The sequence below is a fragment of the Macaca thibetana genome, chromosome 12, assembly GCF_024542745.1.
Source record: "Macaca thibetana thibetana isolate TM-01 chromosome 12, ASM2454274v1, whole genome shotgun sequence".
Taxonomy (NCBI): domain Eukaryota; kingdom Metazoa; phylum Chordata; class Mammalia; order Primates; family Cercopithecidae; genus Macaca; species Macaca thibetana.
In genome coordinates, this window is record NC_065589.1 from 113,817,008 (window position 1) to 113,836,866 (window position 19,859).

The 19,859-nt window shown below is 36.4% G+C and overlaps 1 long non-coding RNA gene across 2 annotated transcripts; it reads right to left on the minus strand.

The window, feature by feature from the left end:
• Nucleotides 1-4,107: 4,107 nt before the first annotated feature.
• LOC126932647 (uncharacterized) lies at nt 4,108-16,479 on the minus strand. Of its 2 annotated transcripts, none has more exons than XR_007718266.1 (3): nt 16,420-16,479; nt 7,277-7,365; nt 4,108-4,249 (listed from the first exon to the last, which is right to left on the minus strand). It is a non-coding gene; the product is annotated as an uncharacterized LOC126932647 (long non-coding RNA). The 2 variants fall into 2 exon arrangements; XR_007718265.1 differs by having other exon boundaries at nt 16,403-16,479.
• Nucleotides 16,480-19,859: the final 3,380 nt, after the last annotated feature.

Consider the following 19,859-nt stretch of genomic DNA (forward strand, 5'->3'; position numbering starts at 1 on the left):
TTCAATTTTCACATGAGAAAGAGGAAAAAGGAAGAACCACATAAGCACAAGATATAACAACATGATTAATAATTAAAACCTAAATAAATGTAATTTTTTAAAAAGAGACTACCAAAAAAATTATTGACATAAGGGAAAGCTGGTTATTTGTAAAAAAGCAATATTACTAAAATGCAGAAAAGTGCTTATTTCTGTTGAAAAATAAAATGATGAAATAAACAACAGCAAAACATAAAAATATAGTCATATTTTTTGATACATATGTCATCAAATAATTAAAAGAATGTACAAATTTACATCATGTATTTGAAACTCTAAACTTAACATATGATTCCCTGGTGAAAAGTTATTTAACAATACTGATTTAAAGGAAGTAATGAAGAAAAAAACAAAGAATAAGCTTTAAAGGTGGTCAAATGCTGTTGTGATAGGCAGAAAAATTGCATACCAAAGACGTTCACCTCCTACTCCCTGGAGCCTGTGAATATGTTACACCACATGTCAAAGACAAGTTATGACTTATAAGATAGAAAGATTCTAATGAACTATCCAAGTGGGACCAATATAATTGTAAGTCTTTAAATGTGGAAGGGGGAGGAACAAAAAGTTGATGGCTAGAGTGAAGGCTAGAATGGTTAGAATGATGGTGAGAAAATTATACAAACTATTCTTGCCTTGAGGAAGAAAGAGTGCCATGAAGGGGAAATGCAGGCAGCCCAAAGAGTTGGGGAATATAAGGAAACATATATATTGATGCCCCCACCCAAACCTCATCCTGAATTGTAATTCCCATAATCCGCACACATTGTGGGAGGGACACAGTGAGAGGCTATTGAATCATGGAGGCAGTTACCTCCATACTGTTCTCATGATAGTGAATGAGTTCCTATGATTTCTGACGGTTTTATAAGAGGCTTTCCCCCCACCTTCGTTCTGCACTTCTCCTTACTGCTGCCATGTGAAAAAGGATGTGTTTGTTTCCCCTTCTACCATGATTGTAAGGTTGCAGAGACCTCCCCAACCCTGGGGTACTGTGAGTCAATTAAACCTCTTACCTTTACAAATTACCCCATCTCCGATACGTCTTTATAAGCAGCATGGAAACGGACTAATACACTCCTCTAGAGGCTACAAGAGAAATGCAGCTCTTGATTTTAATACAAAGTTATTTCAAGCCATCAAGTTATCACAATTCATTAAAGCAGCAATGGGAAACTAATGCAACCCATAACAAAAGCACCAGTTCCATACAGTTAGGATGTAAATCCTATCATACTTCAAGGGATGGTTAAGCACCATTTATATAACTTGTTCTAAAGCCCAGGAAAAGCTGGCTAGCATCCTGTAGTATTCTAAAAGGATATTTTATAGAGTGATTGTGACATCAAAACCTAACAGTTGACAGAATGAGAGGGAAAGAAAAAAGGGAAGCAGATGCAGTAGGGAAAAGTTAGAGAAAGAAAAACTGTCAGCCAAGCACATGAATAATATAGTTGAAAAAATAACACACTAAACATGGTTTACAAGGAAGTGTAAAATATTTTAATATTCAGGACTTTATTAATGAAATTCATGGCATAGGGAAATTAAATAATTTTTTCACATAAAAATATTTTTATAACATCACACATCTCTGAGATTAGACAAAAAAAGTTGTTAGACTCAAAAGAAAATGCCAACATTAAGGAATACATGGTAATTTTTAAAAAATAATCTCCAGCAACTGTTATAATGCTGAAATGTTAGAAAATTTCCACTGACTTCTACAACTGAAAAAGCCTGACTGCTGTCTTTGCAAGTATAAACCATTTACTAGAGATCCTTGTGAATAAAACTAGATAAATTATTAAGATGGTTAATTTTAGAAGAAAGGTAGAAAATTGTTGTTTAAAAAATTATATGATCATATACTCAAAAAACACTATTTAAGAAAATGTTATATAAACACTAATGTGGACTGGGCATGGTGGTTCACACCTGTAATCCCAGCACTTTGGGAGACCAAAGCAGGTGAATCACCTGAGGTCAGGAGTTCGAGACCAGCCAAGCCAACATGATGAAACCCCCATCTCTACTAAAAATGCAAATATTTGCCAGGCATGGTGGCGCATACCTGTAATCCCAGCTACTCAGGAGGCTGAGGCAAGATAATTGCTTGAACCTGGGAGGCAGAGGTGGCAGTGAGCAGAGATTGCACCAGTACACTCCAACCTGGGCAATAGAGCTAGACTCTTGTCAAAAAAAAAGCTAATGCGACTAACCTATTTATGAATGACAACAACGTTATATATATCAAGTAATATTAAAACAAAGAAACAACAATATGAACTAGAAATATAAGTAAAATAAATGAACACAATTATACAAAAAAAATCTTAATATCTAGTATTTAAGTGCAATTAAAATGAGATTGTTACCATCCAACATTTTGGCAAACATTAAAAAGTTTAAGGTACTTACACATTTCTAAGGGTGTAGTATAACACATAGCAATATCTGATAAGAATGTGTATCCTAAACATCTACCTATAAAGTGATGTATAATTACAGAACACCTATATTATGTCACAAGTTAGCGGTTTAAAAAATTAGGCAGATCTATGTGAACTGACAGAGATATTTTTAAATAAACAGAAACAAGTTTCAAAGTTATGTTTGTGCACATGTATGTCCACATATATAAAGAACTACCCTGAAGGAGACACAAAAATGTTCATAGTACTCCTCAATTGAAAAGAGAATCAGATAGAGGAAACAAGTAAAGGAGAGGCCTGCTGCTTGCTTTTTCTGCAAAGTGATTGATTGTCTATATATTTTGATATAACGATAAATTAAAGTCTAAATACAATTAACACTTCACTGGTGTTCATGGTCCAACTCGGGAAAATAGCAAGCATTTTAAGCATATTACAGATAATTTAGTACAGAGATGTGGTTACACAGGTGCTGGAAGACCAAGGGAGCCAATTAGAGAGAAGGAGACAACTCAGAGATCTCCAACTATAGAAACTCACTACTGCATTAGAGTCAGCAGGAAAAATAAGAGAGAGAGAGCGAGAGAGAGAGGAGAGAGAGAGAGTTTCAGGGGGTGAAGTCACCTGGCAGAAAGTGGAATAACCACAGGAGGGACTGGTGGTGTCAACAAGATACCATGCTGTCATACGCACTGCCTCGGCATATAGACTGGAGTACATATGCCCTAGCTTTTTCCTTTTCCTCTCTCCGCTGCATCACGCTCTGAAATCGCCTGCCAGTGTCTCCCATTGGCTGAAACACAACCGGCAGCAGCTGACAAAATAACCACGAAAACTGCTTCCAGGGGTCATCCCACCTGGAATACCTAGCAATATATGGGAAGAATAAGGAGCAGGTTCGAAGGTAAACAAGTCCTGGACAGACTCAAATGCATGTGATACATTTAATCACTTTTTATGATAATTTTTTATATTCTTGCAAGCAAATATTTATATTTAACACTCAGGAGTAGATATGCAGAATGTTCAATTGGAAGATATCTAGTAGACTGTCAGAGAAAATAGTCTACACAGCTCTAATAACATAAGAACCAACTATAGATATTATATATGTGCCTACTGGTGTGAATATTGCTGTTCTTTTCTAATACGAAAATTTGTACCATACAAAACAGCGTTTAAATATTCGATACCTTATTCAGAACTTGAGAATTCTAACCACATAAGAACTAGCAATGATTTCAGTCAAGTAGATATTTTATGTATTCTCCCATGAATCACACTATAAAAATTTCTGATTTCTCTCATTCTGAGGTTAGATTATGATGTAAATTATTCTGGGAAGAAGCCGCACACAAAAGCCATCAAGTGTTTCAAGAGGAAACAGCAGGCTCTCAAAAATCTATGGAAAGTCTAATTGAATCTGGGGAAATACTTGCCTGATTAGGTTCTTTTATTGGACTCTGAAGTTATAAGAATGATAGCTTAAATCATTCCCATTGAATAGAGACAGAAGACAGTCAAAGTCATTTTGAATATACAAATATAATAACTTACTCATTAGTTATCAAGAAGCTATAATTAGGAATGTCCTTTTGAGCACTGAATATTTTAGGTTAAAACACTGTTTACATCATACTTTATGTATGCCAAGTCAAGTCTTTACATGAGATGGTCCAATCAAGGAATGCCTTGGTCAATTGCTTATGACTGTAACCATGAGCTATGTGAGTTTTCTCTAATCTCTACTTCCAGCGGTGCCATGCAAATCCAACCTGCAAGAAATTGCAGAACGAATTTTACTAAATACTTACTTTCACAATGATGTTCCTTTATAGGGATAAACAGGACACTCTTCAGACTTATATTCAAGATACATTATGAATCAATTTTCATTCGGTCTTTTTAGGCATTACATCTTATATGTTAATAAAAGTACTGGCAGATTTTTTTGAATGATGACAACTTTCGATATTTCCTGCTGGTTTTGTAAGACTATTTTTGCTTTAGAAGACTTTCTCAACAATACTCAGATAATACAACTATGGACACAAAAATCAATCCATCGACTAATCCGATAAACCTTTAAAGTCTGTGAAGCATTTTTGTATACATATTTTCAGGTGTTCCTCAAAATCCTTTTATAAGGTATGTTGGATGGGGGTGAATATGAGATTATTTGGAGTAGATTTGACAGGAAATAATATATTAGGAAATGCTGACGAGGATGAGCCTTTTGGCAAAACATATCATTGTTTCTCTCCTTTTCCTTCCTACTAGAATTTAAAAAAAAAAAAATAGAAAGCTGGAGCTAACTATCCATAACCTTATAACCTTCCTGGCAACTAAAAGGGTTAAAATTCAAGACAGAAGCTAAAATGAAAGAAGAAATTGAGGCAAGACTTTTATGTAAATACATCACTTTGTGACTGGCAGAGAACAAATGACTACAAAGCCCAGACAAACACCTAGACATGCATAGAAAAAGTGACTGTATTGGTTTATTTAGAACACTAACATGAACTTGGAAAGAGGAAGAAGCAGTAATCTCCTTAGGCATTACACTGCCATAAAGAGAAAAAAAAGTACATGTCCCAAATTAAAGAAAAAGTGAAGCAACTCCATTTCTACCTGTAGTGCCAACCCCATGACATCTCAATTCTTCACAACGTTGGCTTTCAATTTGGAAATAATTTATTGAGGGTGAATTTTATGTCACTATGTTTGAAAGAAAACATACAAAGACACTCTTGCCCTGCAATGACTTCCTGCAAAACTCAGAAATGCCCTCCTGTCTATGCCTGTCTTTCACAGAGGCATCCCAGATGCCTTCTTTGTAAAAACAGCTGCGCTTGTATGCTCAGATGTCTAATTTAAAAATCAGACTGCACTCTTCAGAAAATTCCCAAGAATAAGAGTTTAACTGGCAAATTTTTATCGATTTTAAGATCCTGGAGTCTGTGATCCAAGTACACATCAAGTGACGCCAAGAAATCAGGAGGAAAAATGATGAGTAAGCTGTATGTGATGGGCATGAACAGTTAAAGAGTGAAGCCTGCTCCAGAACATGAAAATCTGTGCTAGAATTACATGGATCTTTGGTAACGAGGATATGTATAGTAATCACCTCACAGTAAACACAAAGGTAATATCTTTAAAATAATGGTGTTGTGAATTTAAGATGATGATGAGGTTAGAAGATGTACTTCCTGTGCTTCCTTGAGAAGTTAGCCTGGTTTCAGATAAAGGGAGAATTCAAATATCTAATTCCCACTAAAAGGGAAACATACAGGAAAGCTAGAGCTCTTTATTAGTATAATGTTTACTAATTCATTAAGTGTATCTATTAAGTGGGGCACTATTCTATGCATCAGAAGTATAGAAATGAGCAGATTTGTGCAACAGAGCTTCAAACACAAATAGTAGTAGAAATAAACAGACATATAAACCAGACAAAAATAGAAATAAGAAATTTGGTGCATATAAAGAACAATGTTTATGGTGAAAGGAATGAACTTGTATTAACTGTGTAACTGCAGAAGGAGAACTTGGGAGTACTAGGATTTGAAGTAATGAAAAAATGTGGAAGAGCTTTAAGAAATAATGTTCATTGATAAAGAATAAGCACAATACAACTGAGTATTGGATTCTAGGTATATTTGGTTTTCCAGTTTCTGGTATCATTTTAGGAGAAGACCAGTGTCACTCATTTTGATTATTTTCATAGTTTCTTTTTGTTGTTCTGATTTTCCCCTCCCTAAAATATTTTAATATTATCCCTTTATCCCTAGTACTTTGAAATTTTGCAAAAATTTGTCTTAACATGGGTCTTCTTTCTTTTATTGTACTTGTTCTATTTTCTTTGGAACATTATTTTTTTTCAAGCTCAGGAATTTTGACAGTATTAAATCTGGAAAATATGATTACTTTTACTTTGTTCAATCTATTAATTTGATGTTGCAATCAAAATTACCTAATTTCCTTATTTTTTTCCTCTCGGTTTATATCTTCTTGACTCTCTCTCTTCCATTTATTCACAAATATGATCCATACATATTCATTTTAAATTGTTCTGTTGAATTTTTACGGTCTGCTGCCACATTTTCACTTTGAAAACTCTTGTCTTATGGATGTCTTTTTATAGTGTCATTTTTCTGTTCCACGGTTCAATACACTGTCTTATTTCTGTGAGGATGCTAATTTTTAAATAATCTTTTGATATCTGTACTGTTTCTATTTGTTCCATGTTTTCTTGTTTTCTGTTTGTTGCTATCTCTGTAGTCTGGCTAAAAATCTAACAACCCTGGCAATATTGACTTCTGGTGAAGATGCCCAGCAACAGAAACTCATCTATTGTTGGCAAAAAATGCAAAATGGTATAGCCACTTTTGAAGACAGTTTGGGAGTTTCTTATGGAGCAAGATATTGTCTTACCGTACCACCCCAGAAGTCTTGCTGTTAGGTTTTCACCCAATTAATTTTAAGATATATGTACACAAATGACTATGTATGAATGTTTATAATGGTTTTCTTTATAATCACCAAACACTGGGAACAAACAAGATGTCTTTTTATATGCTGGGGAGGTTTGTCCCTTCCAAATCTCATGTTGAAATGTGATTCCAAATGTTGGAGGCGGGGCCTGATGGGAGGTCATTCCATTAAGGGGATGCATCTCCAATGAATGGTTTAGCACCGCACCCTTAAATGATAAGTGAGTTTTTGCTCAGTTCATTCACACAAGATCTGGTTGTTTAAAAGTTTGCCAACTCCTCACACCACTCTCTTGCTTTTGCGCTTACCATGTTGACATGCTGGCTCTCTGTTGACTGCTGTCATGACTGTAAGCTTCCTGAGGCCTCACTCGAGGCAGATGCCATCATCATGCTTCCTGTAAAGCCCACAGAACCATTAGCCAACTAAGTATTTTTTACCTAGCCTCAGGTGTTTCTTTTCTTTTGAGACAGAGTCTTACTCTGTCACCCAGGCTGGAGTACAGTGGCACGATCTTGGCTCACTGCAAACTCTGCCTCCTGGGTTAAAGTGATTCTCCCGCCTCAGCCTCCCAAGTAGCTGGGACTACAGGTGCCCACTACCATGCCCAGCTAATATTTTTGTACTTTTAGTACAGATGGGGTTTCACCGTGTTAGCCAGGATGGTCTTGATCTCCTGACCTCATGATCCGCCCACCTCAGCCTCCCAAAGTGCTGGGATTACAGGTGTGAGCCACCATGCCCAGCCCAGGTGTTTCTTTATAGCAATGCAAGAATGGCTTAACACATCCTTCAATAGGTAAATGGATAAACAAACTAAGGTATACCCATACGATAAAATACAATTCAGAATTGTTCTAGTCTATTTTGTGCTGATACAACAAAATACCTGAGACTGAGTAATTTGCAAAGAACTGACATTTCTTTCTCACAGTTTTGGAGTCTGGGAATCCCAAGATCAAGGTGCTGGCATCTAGTGAGGCCTTCTTGCTGCATCCTTATTTAGAAGAAAGAGAAACTAGAGCTGAAGATCAAGCTAGCAAGCCAGCTGAACGCTTCAAGAAGCCTCTTTTATGAAAGCCTTAATCCCATTAATGAGAAAGGAACCCTCATGATCTAATCATCTTTTAAAGGCCCCACCCCTTAATACCATCATATTGGCAACACCTGAATCTTGGAGAGCACCCATTCAAACCATAGCAAGAGTTTAAAAGTAATAAGATAAAAAGAAACACTAAGACACAAACGAAATGCATATTACTAAGTGAAAAAAGCCAGTCTGAAAAGGCATGTTACCATTAAATGACATTCTGGAAAAGGCCAAGCTATTGAGATGATAAACATGGTAGTGCCTGTCATGAATGACAAGGGAAGGGATTGAACAGGTACAGCACAGGACAGTGATGCTAATTTTATATGATACTGTGATCGTGGATACACGATATAATATGTTTATCAAGAACTTGATGCAAAAAATTAACCTAATATGGGCAAATAAAATAAACGTTTAGGATCTTCAGGGATCTCATGATAAAATGCAAAAGGAGAGAATGGAACCTCACTGGATCATATGTGTGAAACAAACTTGCTGTAGGGGTTAAAGAGAAAAGGTAGAAACCTATGTATATTTGGAAAGAAGTAGAGTCTCTAAGACTAAAGGCAAGCTGACCATAAGCCTGTACTCTCACTGAAGAAGTCATTTGCACAGGAATATGAGTTAATAATTCTAAAACCACAATACATGAATAAAAGAATTTAATATTTAAGTAAATTGGTGATGGGTAGTAAAAGCCAAGTTTCTTACTGTTGTGTGTGAAGTTTCAGAGAAGAAAGAGGTGAAGGTGGAACAATCCATGTGAAAATGAATTTGATTTAGAGAAATAAGTATGAACTCCTGTTGTGCTTCACACAGATACACATAGTTTCATACAGAAATATGTACGTATGTATTTATATATAATCTGCATAATATACACACATATATATTCCCTGTCAGCTTACAGGGCCTGGAGGCAACAACACTCTCATTAAAAAAAATATACCTAGAGCCAGATCTTATTTTCAAATACCATTATCTAATAAAAGGAACCAGGAGTGCTAACAGAAATGACTGACTCTAGGTCTGGGGCAGGATATATACAAGGTAAACAGAAAGCATTTTGTACAGCTAGAAATTAAGAAATTGTTAAATACACACACACGCTGTGTTAGTTAGTTTACATACTGTAATAAAGAACTATCTGTGACTGGGTAATTAATGAAGAGGTTTAATTGACTCACAGTTCAGCAGGTTGTACAGGAAGCATGGCTGGGAGGCCTCAGGAAACTGACAATCATGGCAGAAGACAAAGAAAAAGCAAGTCCATCTTAACATGGTAGAGTGGGAGAGACAAAGGAGGAAGTGCTACATACTTTTAAACAACCAGATCGTAGGAGAACTCAATGACATAAGAACAGCAAGCAAAAAAATCTGCTCCTATGATCCAATCACCTACCACCAGGTCCCTTCCCCAACGCTGGAAACTACAATTCAATATGAGATTTCCAAGGGGACACAGAGACAAACTATATCATTCAGCATCCGGCCCCTCCCAAATCTCATTTTCTTCTCACATTTCAAAATAAAATTGTGCCTTCCCAACAGTCACCCAAAGTCTTAACTCATTCTAGCATTAACTCAAAAGTCCAAATCCAAAGTCTCATCTACGACAAGGCAAGTCTCTTTCACCTATGAGTCTGTAAAGTCAATAACAAGTTAGTTATTTCCAAGATACAATGGGGATACAGGCATTGAGTAAATGTTCCCATTCTAAATGAGAAAAATTGTCCAAAACAAAGCAGCTACAGACCCCATGTAAGTCTGAAACCCAGCAGGGCAGTCATTAAATATCCAAGGTCCAAAATAATTTCCTTTGACTCCATGTCTGATGTCCAGGTCACACTGATGCAAGGGGTGTGATCCCAAGGCTTTGGGTAGCTCTACTCCTGTGGCTCTGCAGGGTACAGCCCCACAGCTGCTTTTACAGTCTCTCATTGAGTGCCTGTGGCTCTTCCAGGAACATGATGGAAGCTGTTGGTGGATCTACAATGTTGGGGTCTGGAGGCCAGTGGCCCTCTTCTCACAGGTCCACTAGGCAGTGCCCCAGTGGAAACTCTGTGTGGGGGTTCCAACCCCACATTTCTGTTGTGCACTGCCCTAGTACAGGTTTACCGTGAGGGCTCCACCCCTGCAGTAGATTTCGGCCTGTACATCCAGGCATTTTCCATACATCCTTTAAAATCTAGGTGGAGGCTCCCAAGCATCAACTCTTGCCCTCTGTGCACCCACAGGCTCAACACCAGGTGGAAGCTTCCAGGGGATGGTGCTTGACCCCTCTGAAGCAATGGCCCGAGTTGTACCTTTGCCCCTTTCAGCTGCAGTTGGAGGTGGAGTAGCTACAATGCAGGCTGCCATGTCCTGAGGCCCTGGGCTGTCCCATGAAACCATTGTTTCCTCCTAGTTCTCCAGGCCTGTGATGGTGTGGTCTACTCTGAAGGTCTCTGAAATGTCTTGGAGGCATTTCTTTCATTGTCTTGGCTATTAACATTTGACTCCTCTTATGCAAATGTCTGCAGCTGGCTTAAATTCTTACCTAGAAAATGGGTTTTTCTTTACAACCACATGGTCAGGCTGCAAAGTCTCCACACTTTTGTGCTCTGTTTCCCTTTAAAATATAAGTTGTAGTTTCAGATAATCTCTTTGTTCATGCAAATTAGCATGTGCTGTTAGAAGCAGACAGGCCACATCTTGAATGCTTTAGTGCTTAGAAATTTCTTCCATGAGATACCCTAAATTATCTCTCTCAAGTTTAAAGTTCCACAGATCACTAGAACAGGGGCACAATGTTGCCAGTCTCTTTGCTAAAGCATAGCAAGAGTGATCTTTGCTCTACTTCCCAATAAGTTCCTCATTTTCATCTGAGACCACCTCAGCCTAGACTTTACTGTCCATATCACTATCAGCATTTTGGCCACAGCCACTCAACAAGTCTCTAGGAAGTTTCAAACTTTCCCTCATCTTTCTATCTTCTTCTGAGCCCTCCAAACTTCCAAATTCTGCCCATTACCTAATTCCAAATTCACTTCCATATTTGCAGGTATCTTTATAGCAAAGCTCCACTCCCCGTACCAATTTTCTGTATTTGTTCTCACACTGCTATCAAACAGTACTTGAAACTGGGTAATTTATGAAGAAGAGACGTTTCATTGACTCACAATTCTTCCTGCTATACAGGAAGCATGGCTAGGAAGCCTCAGGAAAGTTACAAAAGTATATCTTACCATGACAAAGCAGGAGACAGACAGTACAAAGGGGGAAGTGCTACACAGTTTTAAACAACCAGATCTTATGAGAACTCACTGTCTATCATGAGAACAGCAAGGGGGAAATCTGCCCCCATGATCCAATTACCTCCCATCTGGTACCTCCCCCAACATTAGGAATTGCAATTCAACATGAGATTTTGGTGGGGACACAGAGTCAAACCATATTTCACACACACACACACACACACACACATGCACACACAATGAAGGGGGCATGCCAAAGAAACACAAGAATTATTATTCAGGAGTCCATACTGATATAATATTGGAACAAATATATAGAGAGTAAACAAATTTCTCAAGCAGAAGAATTCTAGATGATTTATCTAAATTTCATTTTCAAGGAAGTAAAGCATAACTGCCTCCTTAAATATGGGCTGTATATAGTGACTTCTTCTAAATAATGCATGGGAACAAAAGAGGAAAAGAGTAACTTTACAATGAAGAAACTAGACAAATACTATTTGTGATCAAGGTTCCCCTCAATAGTGACAAGTCTTCATAGTACGAACCCTTGGAATATGATGAAAATGATGCTTCACTTTTATATTTTTCCTTCTGTAAACACATACCCTAGTTTAATCATGAGAAACATGTCAGACAGGACAGAGATGAGGGACATTCTATAAAACAAAGTCTGACAAATTGTCATGGCCAGAGTAGCCTAAGGAGACCTCATATCTAAATGTACAAAATGATATCTTGGATGGAATTTTAAAATAGAAAAAAAGTAGATTAGGTAAAAAGTTAGAAATCTTAATAAAGAATAGACTTTAGTTAATAATAATGTATCAATATCGGTTTATTAATCGTGACAAAAGTGCTGAGTCAATGTAAGAAGGTAGTAATAAGGGAAAGTCTGGATATATGGGAAGTCTTTGTACTGCATAATTTTTCCATAAACTAAAACTATTCTTAAATGTTTCCTTAGGCCGGGCGTGGTGGCTCACGCCTGTAATCCCAGCACTTTGGGAAACCAAGGCGGGCGGATCATGAGGTCAGGAGATCAAGACCATCCTGGCTAACCCGGTGAAAGCCTGTATCTAGTAAAAATACAAAAAATTAGCCGGGCTTGGTGGCGGGCGCCTGTAGTCCCAGCTACTTGGGAAGCTGAGGCAGGAGAATGGTGTGAACGTGGGAGGTGGAACTTGCAGTGAGCAGAGATTGCACCACTGCACTCCAGCCTGGGTGACAGAGCGAGACTCTGTCTCAAAAAAAAAAAAAAAAAAAAAAAAAAAGTTTCTTTAAATATACTACATGACAATGTCAATTCTCACTTACATAATTTTTTAAAAATTAAAAACGTTTTGACCACTCATTCTTTTCGAGAAGCTGTGTTGAAATAGCCACAAAACTGTACATTCCCTCAGGAGGTGAATTTAGCAACATCTACCTAAAACCACATAGGTTTGTTTACTCTTTGATACCCCAAGTTCGCTTCTAAGAATTCACTCTGAGACATGTTTCCAGTAATACAAAAATAGGTTCCCAGAAAATGTTTTATGTGGCATCCTTTGTAATGACAATAATTGGGAAGAAAAAAACTATGAGCCCATACTTAAGATAATGTTTGAATAAATAATGGTACAGCTCATATAGTAGAGTACTATGAGTCTGTGAGAATGAATGAGATCCTCATGAATGAATGAATGAATGAAGAAATAGAGTGAAAAGAGCATAGTGCATATATATGTAATATGCTACAACTCGAGGAAATAAGGAAATGAACATTTTAAAATCAGTATCTATTTGTCCTTCCCTTGTGTTGCTGTTTTCCCAGATCCCTTAGAATGGGGGAAAGTATCTGGTGTTAAATAACTACTTTTCATAGAAACTTTCAATTATTCCTTCTGATTTTCATCCAACTCTGAACTGTGCTTGTATGCACCTAGTTTCTGAGAATTGCAACAGAAATAACCTGCTGCTTATGGTTTTTCTCCTTGTAAGTTTCATAACAGTTTTCTGAGATGTGTCAAGTCAGTTATTGCTCATTTAATTGATTTTTTGAAATTGTTAAACCCTATCTCTTCTCATTTTTATACTTGTTATTTTTCCTTACCTGTTATGGTCATTTAATGTCATTTTAGAAAGAAAAGGGATACCTTTATGTATTCAATAGAAAAGATTTACCCACCTCTTACATCATTTCAAGCAGGATTTCAATATAGTGATGATGTATGTTAAAAAGTGTATCACTTCAGTTGCTGTTGATAAAAATACTTAGAAAGATTTAATCATAGAGAGATATCAGAAAGAGGCAATTCAATAGTGGAAATAAATGAAGATAGCTGCTTGAACAGGGTATTGTTAAAAAGCGAGATGGGGGCAATGGAGTTATTTGGGAACTATTTTGAAGGTACATTATTGCACTTATTGATTGTACCTAAGGGATAATGAAAATGAAGGAACAAATACAACTCTTAATTTTCCAGTGTAAATAATGATTGAGGTTTCTTTCCTGAGAAGATGACTGGTAAACGAGTACATTTGTCAGACTGGGTGTTAGAGGGAGTAGTATTTCAAGGGCTACATTTTACATGTATTACATCCAAGTCCTGACGGTGAAATCATTTGCAGTATTATCAAAACAAAGCATCATAGCTAGAAAGATACAACTGATTGATATATACTAAGTTTTTCTGGTTCTTAGTTTAAAAACAAAATTAGATGTGCAGCCTTCTCACACTGATTGGACAAAAAAATACCCTTTAGTCAAATCGTAGGTTAAAATAGACTCAAAAAAGGCTTAGTGTCCTAATTTTCAGGGATGCCAGTTCAACAACTGGAATACTGTTAATGAAATTATATGGCAGTTGTACCATCAGAGAAGTTATAAAGCTGAAAATTAGAAATAATTTTGGAGGAGACAAAAAAAAATCTTTGGCTGTATACGTTTGCTCATAGCCTAAATGATTAATGAAAAACTTAATACTATAATAGGTGAGTGCCTACACAATATTCAGTTTTCTTTAAAGCTGATCAATGAAAAATGCAAATGATTTCATTAACACATTGAATGTTAAGTATGCAAATCTACATGGCTCATGATATTCATAATGACATAATGATTCATGTATTCATTATGTATACACATACCATTCAAAGCTCTCTTGTGCCGAGTGGCAGCCACCAGAAAAGGTACAAGCTTGCCTGAATTTCTATACGGGGATTTCTTTAACATTACACTCAGGTTGCTAACGATCCATAAGTCTGCATTTGTGTACAAGTGTTCTATAAAAATAAAACTGTTTTTTCTTCTCTTCAGTGCTTGGTTGATTAAGTTAAAACAAAGTATTCCACCACAAGCAGTTTGAGCAGTTCAAAAGAATTGGTGTTATCTCTAGGACACAATTACTTTTTTATAATAATCATATACGTCTAGTTTGCTCCAATAAATGGATTAACTGACTATATACTGAGTGAGATGTGGCTCAGAGTTGAGTTACACTGCGTATCTTCAAAGAGACCCTTCTGTCATCAAATTTCATTGCACTTAGACAGCTTCCAAAATCTAGTGAAATGGAATTTTGGCTGAGAAAGAAGGCAGGCAAAGAAAGGCATTTTGCAACAGCAGCTAACAGTTAACTCCCTCAGCTTTTACCAGTTAGTCTATGTACTCCTTTCATGTAGGGGAAATGCTGGGTGTGAAAATAATCATATTTTCCAAAAATAATCCTCCAACACACACACTCGCCATCCACCCAATCATTTGCCCCCTAGGTCTCCTTAGTGAGGTAGTGGGAGAAATAATGGGTGCATCATGTAAAGTTGTGAGTGCTCATTGATGACAGCCAACGAGAATGGATTTCCTGTGGAAATTCTGATTGTGATTGCAGCAATAAGCAGACATTGAGTACAGCAATTTTTCATGGAAGTATGGTGCCAATTTTTGACACACTGTTCTCCAAAAAGTCTATACCACTTTTATTTTTAAGTTCCAATTGAATGCTCTAAGGATGACACCAAAAACTGAGCTGCAATTCTTCATTGAATTCCCTGACTTTCACTGGGCTTAGGGCACTGAAGTCATATTTGTATACCACAAAGCAGAAAGAAGTCCAAAGGAGCAAACTGAAGAGTGTCCTCCTATTTGGAAATATTTGTTCAATTATTCATTTTTAACAAGCCCCAAATACAGATATGCAAACCAGACAAAACATGCCAGATGACTGTGTCTGTTGTAAATAATGTAATAAATGTCTGTCTCTACAGTTTCAGTCCCAATTTCACGTTTGTATTTTATTTCTCCTTCTAGCAAAAATGACAAAGTTAAAAGGAAATATGTATTATGTGTCATCAATGGTAATATATAAGAGTAGAAGTGCCTTACCATACATCAGCTCCAATATTACAAGGCAGAGGCAGAACCATGTCATTGAGAGAAATGTGTTTTCATTTCAGGTGGTGAAATCAACTCCATTTACTCATATCTGGACTTAACTGCTTCCCATTACTGAAGCCAACACTTGAAAGACGGTTAGGATTCTCTAATCAAGTAATTAGATGTGATGGCTCCTACTAACATAATCACGACTACTGCAGAAATGGTTCTTCTCTCCTGCTTGTTTACACTGTTAGAATGTCTTTAATGGAACTGTGGGAGGGTAGAAACCTCGCCATTAAGCAACGAGATTTGGAGATGGAACTGCTCATGATTTGGTCCCCTGGTTTGTCAGCCTGCATTTCATCATCTATGAAATAATAGCCTTCTTAATGTCCATTTCCTGGTCAATTAGTATGTGAGATCTATGTATTCTTGGGTATTTCCTACCTAAGCATGGAGGCTAGAAAACAGGAATAATCTAATTGCTAAGATATAACAGAACACCTCATTTATTTGCTGTTTATGGACATATCTAGGCTTACAATGTGGCAAAAGTCACAACAAGAGGAGGGTGGAATGACCTAAGACAAAAGCAATATTTGCATCTCACAATTAACACCAGCTCTTAAGATTTTGCTGGAAAAAAAATACTATTTATTTAACTGATTTTTTTTCCCAGTAGTTCATAATGAATGCATAACAAGTAGGTAAAGTCAATCCTAGAAGCAATAAATAGAAGCTTAACCTGTTTCTTTCTTTCACCTGGTTAAAGGATAGACCCCAAACACTTCAGTCCAGTCATACAGGGGACATTAACGCTCAGGTCCCAGTCCAGAAATGAGGTTCTAGAACTGTGAAGACGATGAAATTAATCTAGAACTTAAGTATCTAGGCAACACATTGCTTCTAATTGCACTTAACATTATTGCCAAACTCCTGGTCTATAAATTGAAACATCACTTGTGAAATGTTTGCTTTATGCTTAATCATTTGGAGTCTCACAGACCAAAGACAAAGTCCATCTAGAACTCGTTTGCAGCTAAAAAAAAGAAAAACATTAAGTTTGTGTATTTTGCTTCATGCTGGAAGAGAAAATGAAATCCGGGGAAATACAGAATATCTAAGTAAGGGAGATCTGGGAAAGAAATCTCACCAGGTGGGAGCCATATTGGGTAATTCTAAAAAGGTAATAGGGAAGTGAAAAACAATTCCTTTTTGCTTTTAACTTGTATTTCAACAACTTTTGGGGTACAAGTGATTTTTTGTTAATGGATGAATGGTGAATTTTGAGATTTTAGTGCACCCATCACCTGAGTAGTGTACATTGTACCTAAAATGTAGTTTCTTTATCCCTAGTCCCCCTGCTACTCTCCCCATTCTGATTCTCAAAGTACATTATATCACTCTGTATGACTTTGTGTAGTCATAGCTTAGCTCCATTTATAAGTGAAAACATACAGTTTTCAGTTTTCCACTCCTGAATCACTTCACTTGGAATAATGGCTTCTAGCTCCATCCAAGTCGCTGCAAAGGCATTATTTCATTCCTTTTTATGAATGAGTAGTATTTCCTATGGTATGTATTAGTCCATTCTCACACTACTATAAAGACATACCTGAGACTGGGTAATGTATAAAGGAAAGAGGTTTAAATGACTCATAGTTTTGCATAGCTGGCAGGGGTGCCTCGGGAAACTTACAATCATGGTGGAAGGTGAAAGAGAAGCAAAGAAACATTTTACACGGCAACAGGTGAGAGAGACCCAAAGCAAATGCAACATAAACAAAAATAAATAAATAATACTTATTTAAACTAAAAAGCATCTGCACAGCAAAAGAAATAATAATCAGAGTAAACAGACAAGCCATGGAATAGGAGGAAACATTTGCGAAGGACGCATCTGACAAAGGACTAGTATCTAGCATCTACAAGGAACTCAAACAAATCAGCAAGATAAAACAATCCTATCAAAAAAGTGGACACAGGACATGAGTAGACATTACTCAAAAGAAAATATACAAATGTCCAAAAAACATATATTAAAAAAAGCTCATTACTAATTATTGGGGAAATGCAAATTAAAACCACAATGAGGTACCACCTTACTCCTTCAAAAATGGCCATTAATAAAACATCAAAAACTATAGATGTTGGTGTGGATGTGAGGAAAAGAAAATGCTTACACCCTGCTGGTGGGAATGTAAATTAGTAGAACAGATGGCTTGTGTATGTTAAACTATCCCTGCATCCCTGGTATGAAACCCATTTGATGATGATGTATTATCTTTTTGATATGCTGTTGGATTTGGCTAGCTAGTAATTTATTGAGGATTTTTCCATCTATGTTCATCAGGGATGTTGTCTGTAGCTTGCTTTTTTTGTTATGTTGTTTCCTGGTTTTGGTATTAGGGAGATACTAGCTTCATAGAATCATTTAGGGAGGATTCCCTCCTTCTCAATCTTTTGGAATACTTTCAGTAGGGTTGGCACCGATTCTTATTTGTGTATCTAGTAGAATTCAGCTGTGAATACATCTAGTTCTGGGCTTTTATTTGTTGGTAATTTTTACATCACTGTTTCAATCTCCCTGCTTGTTTTTGGTCTGTTCAGGGTTTCTATTTCTTTCTAATTTAATCTAGGAGGGTAGTTTGCAGTATTCATTTCCTCTAGGTTTTTTAGTTTATGCACACAAAGGTGTTCATAGTAGTCTGGAATGCACTTTTGCATTTCTGTGGTGTTTGTTGTAATGTCTCCAGTTTCATTTCTAATTAAGCTTATTTTGATCATCTCTTTTCTTGGTTATTCTAGCTAATGGTTTATCAATTTTGTTTATATTTTCAAAGAAAAAATTTTTGTTTCATTGATCTTTTATATTATTTTGTATTAATTTTCTATAGTTTTGCTGTGATATTTGTTCTTTCTTTTCTTCCTCTAGCTTTGGGTTTAGTTTGTTTTTGTTTCTCTGGTTCCTTGCCCTGTGACATGAGGTTGTCAATTTGTATCTTTTCAGACTTTTTGATGTGGCCATTTAGTGCTACCATCTTTATTCTCAGCACTGCTTTTGCTGTATCCCAAAGGCTTTGATAACTTGTGTCATTATTATCATTCCATTCAAAGAGTTTTTAAATTTTCATCGTGATTTCACCGTTAACCCAGAAAATATTCAGGAGCATATTATTTAATTACCATGTATTTGTATAGTTTTGAGGATTCTATTTAGAGTTGGTTTCTAGTTTTATTCCACTGTGGTCTAAGAAGATACTTGATGTGACTTCAATTTTTAAAATTTATTGAAGACTTGTTTTGTGGCTTATGATAGGGTCTGTCTTAGATAATGTTCCATGTGCCGATGAGAAGAATGTATATTCTGCAGCTCTTGGGTAGAAAGTCCTGTAAATATCTCTTAAGTCAATTTTTTTTTTAGTGTGTTGTTTAAATCCATTGTTTCTTCGTTGAATTCTTCTCAATCATCTGCCTAGTGTTGTCAGTGGTGTATTGAAATCTCTCACTAGTATTGTATTTCTGTGTATCTCATTTCTTAGTTTCAGTAGTAATTGTTTTGTGAATCTAGGAGCTCCAGTGTTAGGTTCATATAAATTTAGAATTGTAATATCTTCTTGTTGGATTGATCCTTTTATTATTTATCATAACTTTGTCTTTTTTTTACTGTTGTTACTTTGAAGTCTGTTTTGTCTGATATAAGAATAGCTACTTCTCACTTTTGGTTTCCGTTGGCATGGAATAACTTTTTTCCACCCCTTTACCTTAAGTTTATATGAATCTTTCCATGTTAGGTGAGTCTCTTCAAGATGGCAGGTATTTGGGGTTTGTAATTTTTTCTCTATTCTGCCATTTCATATCTTTTAAGTGAACCATTTAGGCCATTTACATTTAATGTTAATATTGGGATGTGAGATAGTGTTCTCTTCATTATGTTTGATGTTTACCTAGATATTTTGATTTTTTGTGTGTGTTATTGTTTCTTAGGCCTTGTGAGTTTTAAGCTTTCAAGAGATTCTATTTTGGTGCATACTGAGCCTTTGTTTCAAAATTTAGAACTCCTTCTAGCATTTCTTATAGTGCTGGTTTGGTAGTGACAAATTCCCTCAGCATTTGTTTGTCTGAAAATGACTTTATTTCTCCTTCATTTTTTGAAACTTACTTTTGCTGGATACAAAATTCTTGCTTTTTCTGTGTGAGGA